Source organism: Microtus pennsylvanicus, chromosome 8 (genome assembly GCF_037038515.1).
Source record: "Microtus pennsylvanicus isolate mMicPen1 chromosome 8, mMicPen1.hap1, whole genome shotgun sequence".
NCBI lineage: Eukaryota > Metazoa > Chordata > Mammalia > Rodentia > Cricetidae > Microtus > Microtus pennsylvanicus.
The window spans coordinates 3,326,352-3,338,904 of NC_134586.1; positions in this window are offsets into that span (position 1 = coordinate 3,326,352).

The window sequence follows — 12,553 nt, forward strand, 5'->3', positions numbered from 1 at the left end:
CAGTGTTAGCGTCTGTCCCTCCCTCGCTCAGGCTAAACTGCCTGTCCGCCATCCTGTCCTTCCGTCTGCTGGATAGCTCCCTGGTTGATAGCTTCACATTTTACATCTGGAACCTTTCTGGCCTCCTTTCTCCCAGCCACACCCTTCCTGTTGCCTGTCCCCATCCCACCAACTCTGGTCCCTTTCCTGGACACAGTGGATTTGTTGCAGGACTCGTATCTGTGTGGCTCTTATCCTGGGCTATCTCCTCTTGTTCATGACTAAGAAATACAGTCAGCTGCTGTCCTTGGCATGATAGGAGAGCAGGGGTTGGGGGCAGGGGGCAGCAGCCATATTGCTTCCCAAGTTAGTCTCTCCCCTGTGCTTATATGTTAGCTCTTTTGGGTTTCCCCCTTTCTCCCTGGTCACACCTTACCCATCTCTATTCATGTTGTCATTGATGCTGTTTGTAGGTCTCCACCATTCCTCACCGATGGTCAATGCCTGCGGAAACATCCCAGATTTTGCCCCAGAACTCCAGACTTGAATGCTTTTGATCAATTCACACACTCGTTTCTGCCACTTTGATCAAGTTACTACACGTCACTTAACCTATGTTCTTTGAGAACATCTACGGCTTCCATCTGCTTAAAGTACAGTTTTATTCTGGAATAATCCCCGAGTCAGAAACTTACAGATTTAGCACACAATGGTCCCTGTACTTTTCTTCCCATTTCTCCCAAAGGCCGTGGTTCACCTAACTGCAGCAGCATCCAAACCAGGAAGCTGACATTGAAAGAACACAACTGTTCTGTCATCTGATCATGCAGACCCATAAACGCACCAGGCTATGAAGGCACAGAACCCAAGCCTCTGTGGTTGCTTCTGCCTATAGTCCCGGCACTCGGGAGCTGAGGCAGGAGGATTGCCTCAAGTTCTAGGCCAACCTGTGCAAGAGAGAGACTATTCTGTTATGACCACAATCCCCTCGTCTCCGTATCTTTTTAAAAAAATTACAGTCATTATTTTGTGGCTATGCACACACTTATGATGTAGGAGAGTCTTCTGTTTTGTGTTGATTTCATTGGTTAAATAAAAAAAACTGCCTTGGCCCTTTAATAGGACAGAAAATTAGGTAGGCGGAGTAAACAGAACAGAATGCTAGGAGAAAGAAGCCGAGTCAGTCAGTCGCCATGATTCTCCCACCCCACACAGACGCAGGTTAAGAATCTCCCTGGTAAGCCACCAGCTCATGGTGCTACACAGATTATTAGAAATGGGTTAATCAAGATGTGAGAATTAGCCAATAAGAGGATGGAATTAATGGGCCAGGCAGTGTTTAAAAGAATACAGTTTCCGTGTAATTATTTTGGGGCATAAGCTAGTCAGGCAGCCAGGAGCCAGGGTGGCAGGAACGCAGCCCGCCGCTCCTTACTACACACTTACACATTTTTGTGTTCTGTGGTGTGCATGTAGAAGTCAGTTCTCTCCTTCCACCCTGTGGGTCCCAGGTGTTGTAATTTAAAAACCACACGGGGGGAGAGAAAGACCCCATGCAACAGAGTTCACATAAAGGGTTTTTATTAGGGAAAAGGAACATTAAAGGGGCGAAGGGGAGAGGAGAGTCTGGCCTCTGGGGACAGAAATGGGAGAAGAGAAGAGAAGAGAAGAGAAGAGAAGAGAAGAGAAGAGAAGAGAAGAGAAGAGAAGAGAAGAGAAGAGAAGAGAAGAGAAGAGAAGAGAAGAGAAGAGAAGAGAAGAGAAGAGAAGAGAAGAGAGAAAGAGGGAGAGAAGGCAGGTGGGCAGGGCCCTTTTAAAAGGAAATGTAGTGAACATGCACAGGAGATGCTCTTAGGAGCTACAGCTGAGGACGTAGCCTGTCAGGACCCCAAGGGTGGCCAGTGCAGATGCCTGAGTGCTAACACTAGAAACCGACCTTTTGCCAGACTTGACAGCAACCACCTTTACCCACTGAGCAATCTCGCTAGTTTGCTCATTTGCATACGTTTTGAATTTTTATTTCTATCAGATCCTGAGAGAAGAAAAGTGTGTGTTACTTAGCTCTCTCTGACCCGTCAGTTTTGAACACAGTGCCCTGCTCTTAGAAGGCTCTCCTAATGTTTGGGGAAAGCAAGGATGGACAAAGAGAAGCTGGATTTAGCCTGGAGTCCAGGATAGCTCCCCTCCTGTCCCTGGGTCTTCCCCCTGGATTTGAATCCCGTCTGTGACTCCAGACACGGGCCAGCAGTGGGAGGGTGATACTGACCTCACCGTCATAACAACCACAGCCCGGTCTGTAGTAGGCGGGACCTTCCCTATCTACTTCCTTTTTTGGGAATATGTCCGATCAGGCCACATGACCAGTCACCCTCCCTGCCTGTCTGACACAGGGCTTAGTCTGTCTTACATCACTGGGCATTCCTGTGTGCACCAGGGCACTGTCCTTTCTGGTCCTCAGCTGACCCATGGGTCAGTATCCATCTGCAGGCCAGGGGAAACTGCTCGGCCCCCGGCTCCTGGCTAGGTGCTGTTTAACACTAATTTCTTGATTTACTGTTGTCTTTCGCTTTGTTTTCAAACGGGATATTGCTGTGTAGGCGGCTGGCATCCAAATTGTGATTCCCTCCTTCATATGTTCAGTTCACAGCCCTGCAGCTCTCCACCATGAACCTCAAGCCATGAACCTCACGGCCGTGCACCTCACGGCCGTGCACCTCACGGCATGCACCTCACGGCATGCTAGTAATTGCTTTTGACAGTCAACATTGGTTTGCTTAGTAGCTGTCATAATCAACAGGGGAACTCTGGAGACAGAACGAGGTGGAGGGAAACAGCTGTTGCCACAGGTGTGGTGGTGTATGCCTGTAATTTCAGCCCCTCAGAAGCAGAAGCAGGAGGATTACTGCAAGCTTGAAGGCTATATGGTGAGATCCTTTCTCAAAAGAGAGAGAGCTGGGAGGAAGAAGGAAATGAAAAGAGAAAGAGGGAGGGAAAAAGAAAAGGATAAGAAAATCAAAAACAGCCAAAGAAAAAACATAAATCACTATTTATGTGTTCAGGGGTATAGACCCCACATTGAGTGTGTGTGTGTGTGTGTGTGTGTGTGTGTGTGTGTGTGTGTGTGCCACAGAAACAAAACATAATAAACTGTTGGAAGAAGAAACAAATGAGTGTCTGACCAGCAGGGATCCGTATTGTTGTTATAAGTTGTTCTAATCAGAGCAGAAGTCATATTTGTGTTTCCTTAAATAGCCTGGTTAAAGTCTCTAAAGAGAGGACCATCAGCTTAGACTCTGCGTGGCAACGTTGGATGTCTGACATCCAAGAGCAATGATTCCATCTCCACGCTGAAACTAGCTTATCAGCTGCAGTTTGTAAACTGTGTACAGTCATTGTGGGGTGATGTCACGCTGTCGGCAGGGGAGCCTGGAAACAGTCCACAGTGGAAATCCTTTTCACTGGAGGAAGCAAGCAGCAAGGATGGGATGCCTGGGTGCCTTTGCCCTGAAAACATGGAGACTGGAAGCAGTTCTATGTCCACTGGGCAGAGCCCCACTGGTCTCCTTCACAGAGCGCTTGACGGTGAGGCTCAATGCTTTAGAGAGCCCAGACGAAGGGCTTAGCTCATGTTCCTCATTTATTCAATAAGTGTTTCCTCAACACTCAGAATAGTGTCTGGCACATACTGGGCTCTTGGGAAACTTCTTGCGTGAACAGACAATACTCAGACCTTGAGCAAAGAAGAAAGAACAGATAAAAATGTGTTCAATTGCCAATAAGCCCAGGGCATTCTGGGTAACAATAGCATAACTCAGACTTAGTCATAAAGACTGTGGGTCCCACTGCAAAATGAAATGGAGGGACTGTGGCCAAGCTGAGGAGTGGTGAAACTCTTCACTGTCTTGGGCTAACGTGGGCATGGCTTGGCCATTGGTTCACTCTAGGAACCAACACAAGAGTTCTGTGGTTGAGTAGACTCAAAACTAGGCAGATGGAGAGCAGCCCAGCCTAAAAGAACGCCACCAGCTAAAAGAACAAGGAGAGGATTTGATCTCCCAACAAAAGCAGCTTAACAAGAATCAAGCAGGGTGGGTGGGTTCCGATAGCAGCCAAGAGCTACAGTGCGGTCCCACAGAACTCAGACCAAAAACCAGATTTGCTTGGAATACATGGACAGTAACTGGGTGAAGCTGTGTCTGGTGGGTCTGTGTGGATGCTCAGGGCTTTCTAAGTCACTGTTGGCAGGTCTGATTCCAAGAATCACCAACCAGGGAAGGGCTGAGAGTGTGTGAAGGGTTTCCCCTCCATAGAAGGCACTTTTCTCACAGCTGTGACAAGACCTCCTCACCAAAGCAACTTAAAAGGGAGGACTAGTCCATTCTGCTCTCCGTGTGAAGGTCCAGTCCCTCACAGCAGCAAAGATTGAGAGTGGCTGGAGCTGGTAGCATGGGTGTGAGGCAGCTGACCACTGTGTCCACAGGCAGGAAGTAGAGACATGAGGGCCGATTCCCTGACACTTTCTGATTTATTCAGTCCAGGACCCCAGTCTGTGGGGTGGTGCTGCCCACATTCAGAGTGGATCATCTCAGGAAACACCCCCACAGACACATCCAGAGGTCGGTTTCCATGGTGATTCTAAATGCCATCAAGTTGACAGTCAGGATTAACTATCACATATGATAACTTTCACCCCTCTGGGTAGACATATGGCTCATCCAATTATCTCAGCAACCTTTGTTTCTTACTGGTGTATAATGGCAGGACTGGTTTTTAAATTAAATACATCAACTAACACTATATCTCTAGCGCCAAGACTTGGCACATCAGAGGGACATAGTAGGAATTAAGGAAAGAGCTAGGGCCTCCCCATGGAAGAGCTTGGGCTCACAACCAGCTGGGCTTGGATTCTAGCAACCTTCTCGCCTCCTCTACCCCTTCCTTGCAATGGACAGAGCAGGAACTATGGAAAAGGAAGAAGGCAGCTGTGACCTGCCGTACTAAGCCTGGCTCTGAAAATATTCCTTTGAGAGTAAACTAAGAAATAATCCTTTGCTAGCTGAGCAGTGGTGGTGCATACCTTTAATCCCAGCACTTGGGAGGCAGAGGCAAGCCAATCTCTGTGAGTTCAAAGCCAGCCTGGTCTACAGAGCGAGTTCCAAGGCAGCCAGGACTACACGGAGAAACCTTGTCTCAAAAAAAAACAAAAGAAAAGAAACACCTACTTGAACAACTGAGGTGCCTTCTCTTTGTTCAATTTGAAGTAGAGTCTCATGTAGCCCAGGCTGGTTCCAAGCTCACTATGCAGCCAAGACTTTGTTTGAACATCTGATCCTCCTTCCTCTTCCTCCCAAGTGCTAAGGTTAGTTGGGCCACTATTCCCACAGATGGTGTTTTCCCATCAGAATTTTCTGTCAAAGAAGAGCGTTGCTAGGACACTATAAAGTTTGGGAGAGTAAGAGCAAACCGTAGGAAGAAGAAAGGGGAGGAAGAAATGCTTAAGACTCGTTACCAACTGGACCAGGACTGGGTTCAGGTCGCTTGCTCCCAGTTACTCCCACACTCTCCCCACTCATGACTGGCCTCTGTTCCTCCATGCATGGCCTCAGAGAACATCCCAGGACAGGACCAAGCCTGCCTCACGCCTTCTTTGTCCTGACCTGACTTCTGCACAGTGGGCCCACTGCAGAAGCTAATCCCCTCAGACTCCCTGTCCCCAGCCCCACCACCATGAGCACTGTCAGGTCCAGAGACATCCCCCAAGTCTCTCTCTGTACCAGGGTCTCCCCCCAGGACTTCTCCTGTCTCCTCTAACCCTACAGCTCTCCTGCACAGGCATAGGGTCTTCCCCTTTCTCTCCTCTCAAGGCTGGGTTCAGCCGGGACCTGTCCAATGCCTCTTGGCTACACTCTCACTCATATGTACAATAAAGTCTTTCTCCTCAACTATACCTAGGAGCATTCATGTTCTCATTTACATTCAAGTCCAAATAAGGACAGTGTGTGTGTGTGTGTGTGTGCACGTGCGCATATATATGTGTATGTATGTGTGTATATGTATTGTGTAAATGTGTGTATGTGCATATGTATGTGTGTATGTGTTTATATGTATGTATATATGTATGTGTGCGTGCATGTGTGTGTATGTATGGTGTGTGTGTGTGTCTGTCTGTGTGAACTAATAAGAAGAACTCCACAAACAGATTGTCGCAGGACCAAGTCTTACCCACTAGGAACTTGTAAATGGTTCTAAGAAATAACAAAGAACACAAACTGTGGGAAGGCCGGTGAGTGACATCATCACCTCCAAAGGGACTTGATGTTTTGGAAAAAGCAAACTCACCAAATAGCTGTGAGAGGTGGTCGGAACGTCTCTGGAATGTCAAACTCTGCCTCGTTTCTCACAGCAGATAAAAATCAGGGACTTTAAGTGTAATCCTAAAAGGACAGAGGGGAAACCCAAGCACAGATCAAATACTTAGCGCTAGCTGCAGAGTGACTTCCGGAAAGACGGTCTGTGGCGACACGGAAGGAGTTGAACCGCTGTCTCCTGAAGTGCTTGTCTCTCGGAAAGGAACATTTTCACTTTTTCTTCAAATGTCTTGGTTTGACAAAGTCAGTTACACCCTAAAATCCAGATGGGAAGCAAGCAGGTGGGGCTCCCAGCAAAGTCCACAAAGATACAGGTGGTGCATTCACCACGCAGGGTGTATCCCCAGGATGTAGGGCGCCAAGGAGAGGCTAGGGCCAGAGCAACGGGGACAAGGGATCCACGCACTGGGCCCTCCTTAAGACCTTCCAGTGAGCCTAGAGTCCCTGTATTCCAGAGCTCAGGCCGTCCTCAGCTACGCATAGGACTCCAGGTCAGTCTGGGGGACATGAGGACCTAACTCAAACGAATTATTACTTTAATTTTTTGGCTCATAATTAGGACAAAATGTCCAGAAACTTCTGAAATTTCCATAAACATGTTTCTGCCCCTTTCTACTATGTGAAGTGCCTTTCCTTTTTTCTTTTCCTTTTTCTCTTTCTTTTTTTTGGGGGTGGGGGTGGGGGGGTGAGACAGGGTTTCTCTGTAGCTTTGGAGCCTGTCCCAGAACTAGCTCTTGTAGACCAGGCTGGCCTCGAACTCACAGAGATCCTCCTGCTTCTGCCTCCTGAGTGCTGGGATTAAAGGTATGTGACATCACCACCTGGCTCAAGAATTATTTTTAAATTAAACTCTTTATTATTTATTATTACTAAATGTTGGGTTTACATACTTATTTTATATACCTATTTACGTGGGATGGTGTAAAAAAATTCTCAGGCAGAAAAGATTCACAAGTGAAACAGTTTAAGAAGCATTCTAGATCACCCTAGATTCTGCCCTGTCCTCTCCAATGCGCCTGTGTTGGGGTTCAATCTCTAGTCTCCCCTAGAGATCAGTCCTGACACGGGCTGTTCAAACACTTCCTTCCTGCTCGCCTAGCGCCCGTCACATCTGCACAAATCTGAGCGTTTCCCCTTCTCTACAGTGTGTGCAGCACCTAGGAGTGAAATGTCACGGGGGAGCCTGGGAAGTCCTGTGCTGAGAAGCATTCACATTGACCACAGACGAGGGACGGAAAAGTCCACCTTTTACTCCATGCATGTTTTATAATTAAAGAAAATAAAACTCAACCCCAGCTCTCTTCTCTTTCTTTCTTCTTCCCTCCGCCTTTGTTTTGTCCGCTCGGCCTCTCCCAGGGCAGCCTTACTCCCTTCGCACCGTGCTATTTCTGGAATCTGTGCTTTTGCTCAGGACTCTCCCCCATGGAGTGCCCCATCTGCCCTTCTGGCTAACTCCATCGCTTGACACACAGCACCCGGATCCCAGCTAAGGTGGATAAGACGTTTGTTCTCTGTGCTCGCTCTAAACCCCAAAGTCCCTGATGCGGGCACCCTCCCTTTGTCTTGCTGCATTTCCCTCCCCCACTAAGTTATCAACTTCCAGAAGAGGAAAAAAAATAAACAAAACAGTTCTTCTTCAGCTTTGAATGGCTTCCCCCCGATGGGAATGAATGGATCCTCGGCAAAGTCTGACACAGAACGTAAGTTGCACTAGAAAGGGAATGAGCCATTAAACAGTGGGTGCCTGGATTAAAGATGGATGCTGGGTCTGTCACTTCTCACGGAGCCTTGAATCTGGATCAGCATGGGACTGTCATGGCCACTCGAGGACGGAACAAATGACCGGGAGCTAATTTAGGGCCTCGTCTTTAAGGCTCCTGGCAACACTAACTCCTTCCTCTTGGAACTGAGTAGCTATGCGCTGCAAATCCCACACAGCCATGGAACATCGTCCTGGGAGAACCATGGGCTTGGCCAGCCCCTGCTGCCGACATCAGTGTCTAGTACCAACTCAGTAGCACGTGACTCGGTTATTCTGAGTGTCTCCTCCATCCTCAGGAGCCACTGAGCCACCCATGACACCAGGTAGAACCGAGCTGGGCTGTGCCTAGCAAGCCCTGGCCATATTGCAAATAAATGTGCCATGGTTTTAAGCCTCAAGGCTCTTAAATGGCTTGTTTGTAACATTTGAGAAAATCAGTGGCGGAATTGAAGGTTTTCTGGTCACAGCCCCTTTCTCTCTCTCTCTCTTTCTTTTTCTTCCTTTCTTTCCCTGCATCCTTCTGTCTTATTTCCTTGCTCAGTTGCCACCAAGAACCCTAACAACTTCGTAGGGGGCCCTTTTAATATTACAAAATATTATAGGGAAAGTACACATTTCATTTTTTATAGTTTCACACCAGAAATATCATAACATTTTTTCTAAGAAACATGGACCTTTTTGTTGGTTCTTTTGTGACAGATCTCACCCTATTGTGGAATATTAGCTTAAGATGTGTTACATTCATTTATGCTATGAATATTAGCTTAATGATTTAAAGATGTGTTTCATTATTTTATGCTGCATTTGTTTAACTGAATGGCCAATAGCCAGACAGGAGAGAGAAATAGGCGGGGCTGGCAGGCAGAGAGAATAAATAGGAAGAGGAGAGAGAGAGAAGAGAAGAGAAGAGAAGAGAAGAGAAGAGAAGAGAAGAGAAGAGAAGAGAAAAAAGGAGGAGAGGAGAATGCCAGGGGCCAGTCACCCAGCAACACAGCCAGACTCGGAGTAAGAAGGAAAGAAAGAGATAAAAATAAAAAAAAGATATAACTGGGAGGCAAAAGGTAGAAGAGAAACAAGATAATTTAAGAAAAGTTGACTAGAAATAAACCTAGCTTAGTTCAGGCATTTATAAGTAAGAATAAATCTCTGTGTATTTATTTGGGAACTGGGTGGCGGACCCCCAAAGAGCATAGAAAAAAAACACCTACACCACCCTATATTGCAGTCTGGCCTGGAACTCACTGTGTGGCCCAGGCTGACTTAAAATTCTCCTCTTGCCTTGTTGTCTCATGTGTACTGCCATGCCTGTCAGTACACCAGCAGGCCCATGGAAGGTGCTGGAAAAAGGTTTGTCGGATCAATAGAGGAAGCACACAGTGCTCTATATTCTATGTCTGAGCATTTCTGAGCACATGGCGGCAATCCTGCCTTCCACCTCAGGTCGGGCTGTGGACCAGCCTTCCTGTGCCCCTGGTATTGCCCTGGGCTGCTGTGATCTCTCCCAGCTTCCCCAAACCGCGGTCAGCGACTCCCTCCATCTCTGGCTTCAGTAACCTAAAAGATTTGACTCAGCTCCTGAAGGCACCATCAGAAACAAGATGGAAGTGTGTAAGCAAGTGTCGTGGCCCTTGAGCCTGTGTGAGCTCAGTACAGGCAGGTGGAGGGGGCACATGCGGACGGACGGCCTGGCAGCTCTCTCCATCTGACCTTTGGAGACGCCTGACTTACGTCTAGTGTGACGGTTGAGGCACACAGCTTCCCCCGGCCGCCCGTACGGTAAACAGACTCACGCTTTAGGATAGGACCGTGCTTTCCAGAGCTGATAACGAAGACTCGCACTAGGAGCTGTCCGAGAGGAACGTGCTGCTTAATACGAGATAGGTGATGCCCAGCCACCGTTCCCATCCTTTACATCACCCCTCACTCTGGGATAAAGGTGAACTGTCTAGTTGAAGCCGTCTCTCTGAAGGCTGCTTCTGCCACGTGGCCTTCCAAAGCTCTCTGTCGTTGCTTCTGCCCCTTTGTCTTCATGGACTGGTGACCAGTGGACTGTGAGGAAAAAGGGGACCCCACAGTGTGTGTGTGTATGTGTGTGTGTGTGTGTGTGTGTGTGTGTGTGCTCGCATGTGTGTGTACATGTGTGTGCGTGAGTGTGCGTGTGGTGGGGAGTGAGTGTGTGTGTGCTCGCATGTGTGTGTGCATGTGTGTGCGTGTGTGTACCTGTGTGCGTATGTGTGCATGTGTGTGTGTGCTCGCATGTGTGCGTATGTATGCATGTGTGTGCGTGTGTGTGCGTGTGGTGGGGAGTGAGTGTGTGTGTTGATGTGGGTGTAAGCAGGTGCACACATGTTCATGTGTGAGATGTCAGAGTTTGATCTCAGGTGCCATGCTTCAGAGGCCATCCACCTTGGTTTTTGTTTTGTTTTGTTTTTGAGACAGGTTTCTCTGAATAGGGCTGGCTCTCCTGAAACTCACTCTGTAGACCAGGCTGGTCTCGAACTCAGAGACTGACCAGCCTCTGCCTCCCGAGTGCTGGGATTAAAGGCGTGTGCCACCACCCCAGACTACCCACTTTGTTTTCTGAGATAGGGTCTCTCATTGGGACTCACAAATTTGGTTAAGTGACTAGCCAGTGAGCCCAGAATCTGAATGAGGGGATTGCAGGTGTTCATAACCATGCCCAGCTTGCTGTTTTGAGATAACATCTCACTTTGTAGTCTTGCGAGTGCTAGGGCTCGAGCTCAGGACTTCACACTTTCACAGCGAGGATTTTTACTGACTGAGCCATCTCTAAGTCCCTCGGTTCACCTTTCTTTTGCAGTGGTGCGCACCGTGAGTCTTTGAAGAGGTGAGCATAGAGCTCAAATACCACCATTTTCTGCCAGAATGAACACAGGCAAATTGCTTTGCCCTTTCAGCTAGTAACCCTGAGTAGATTTGGGAGCTGTATTGAGAAATAGCAATTTTCTATGAAAACTGACTGGCCAACCCTGAGCTCTTAGTTCATAGAATCTACCAGACTAGTGTGGTGGTCATACCTAGTATCTGCGTAAGCTCTTGGACAGATGATCATATCTAATGTTTCCATGTTGCCTTCTAGAAATAAGCTATGAATGTTCTCGTGGATGCAGAGCCAGGGAGTTCCAAACACATACGGGAACAGACTAACTATGACGATCCGTGTGAGCAGGAATGTGCCGGGACTCAAACTGTGTGATACTAAGCAGACGAACTACCGGGGGCTGCGGTGAAATCATAGCCTAGAAGAATGAGGCAGGGCTAAGCCAGACCAGCAGAGGCAGACTTCGGAACTGGCACACGGGGCAGAAGGCAGTGCTTTTTATGTCCAAATATAGATGTCGGCTCACTCAGTCTGGGTTCCCATCTGAGGGGCAAAATGACATCATTGAAGGAGGCAGAATGACATCATTCTGCAAATGTTTCTCGTCTGTCTGGTTTGGGGGAATTAGACGTTTTCAGTTCCTCTTTCTCAGGTTTCCTGTTAGTTTCCCTGAACACCACTCTCCTTGAGAAGAGGCTACAACAGAGGCTCCTGCTTCTCTTCGAATTCCCAGCATGTTGCAAACATTTTTCCGTGTCTGACATGGGAACTGGTTCCCACCCTGTTTGCTCTCCTGGAACTGATCTCACAGGAGCCACTAAGAGTGTTCCAGTTGCTCAACTCGGGAGGGTTCTGGTTTGTCTCTCTGAAACTATGTGCAGTTGCTTGGGCTATGGACCAACTCCCCTCCCCATCTGTGCTTGTCTCAAAAGTGCTAGAATCCTGCAGATCACTTCTTCGGGGGCTTTTCCTCGACTTTATCTAGAGGGACCATTCAGTGTTCTCTGTGGCTACAATTCAACCTCCTGCTCCACCCATAAGCCCAGAGGGCAGCAGATCTCAGTTTCCCCACACTGTGCCCATTGGACGTTGCCCCTTCAGTGTGTGAACACTTGGTCCCCAGCGGACAGCAATGTTTAGGTTGTGGAACTTAGCTGGAGAAAGTGGGTCACCGTGGACAGGGCAAGCCTTGCTGGCCAGCCTATCACCTAGCCTCACATTCTGCTCATCCCGCGTGTCCTGAGATGCCAGGTGCCAATGAGTCTCGGTTGCGCACGCCCCGCCACCAGTGACCCTTTTTCCTCCCTCCCTCCTCTCCGACGGACTTTCCTCTCAAACTGTAAGACACAGTGAACCCTGCCTTTTTTAACTTGCTTTCGTCCAGCGCAGCAATCATTGGTTAACTAATAAAGAAAACTGCTTGGCCTGATAGGATAGAAAATTAGGTAAGTGAAGTAGACAGAACAGAATGCTGGGAGAAAAAAGCCTAGTCAATAATTCTCCCACTCCACACAGACGCAGGTTAAGATCTTTCCTGGTAAGCCAGCTCGTGGTGCTACACAGAATATTAGAAATGGGTTAGATCAATATGTAAGAGCTATC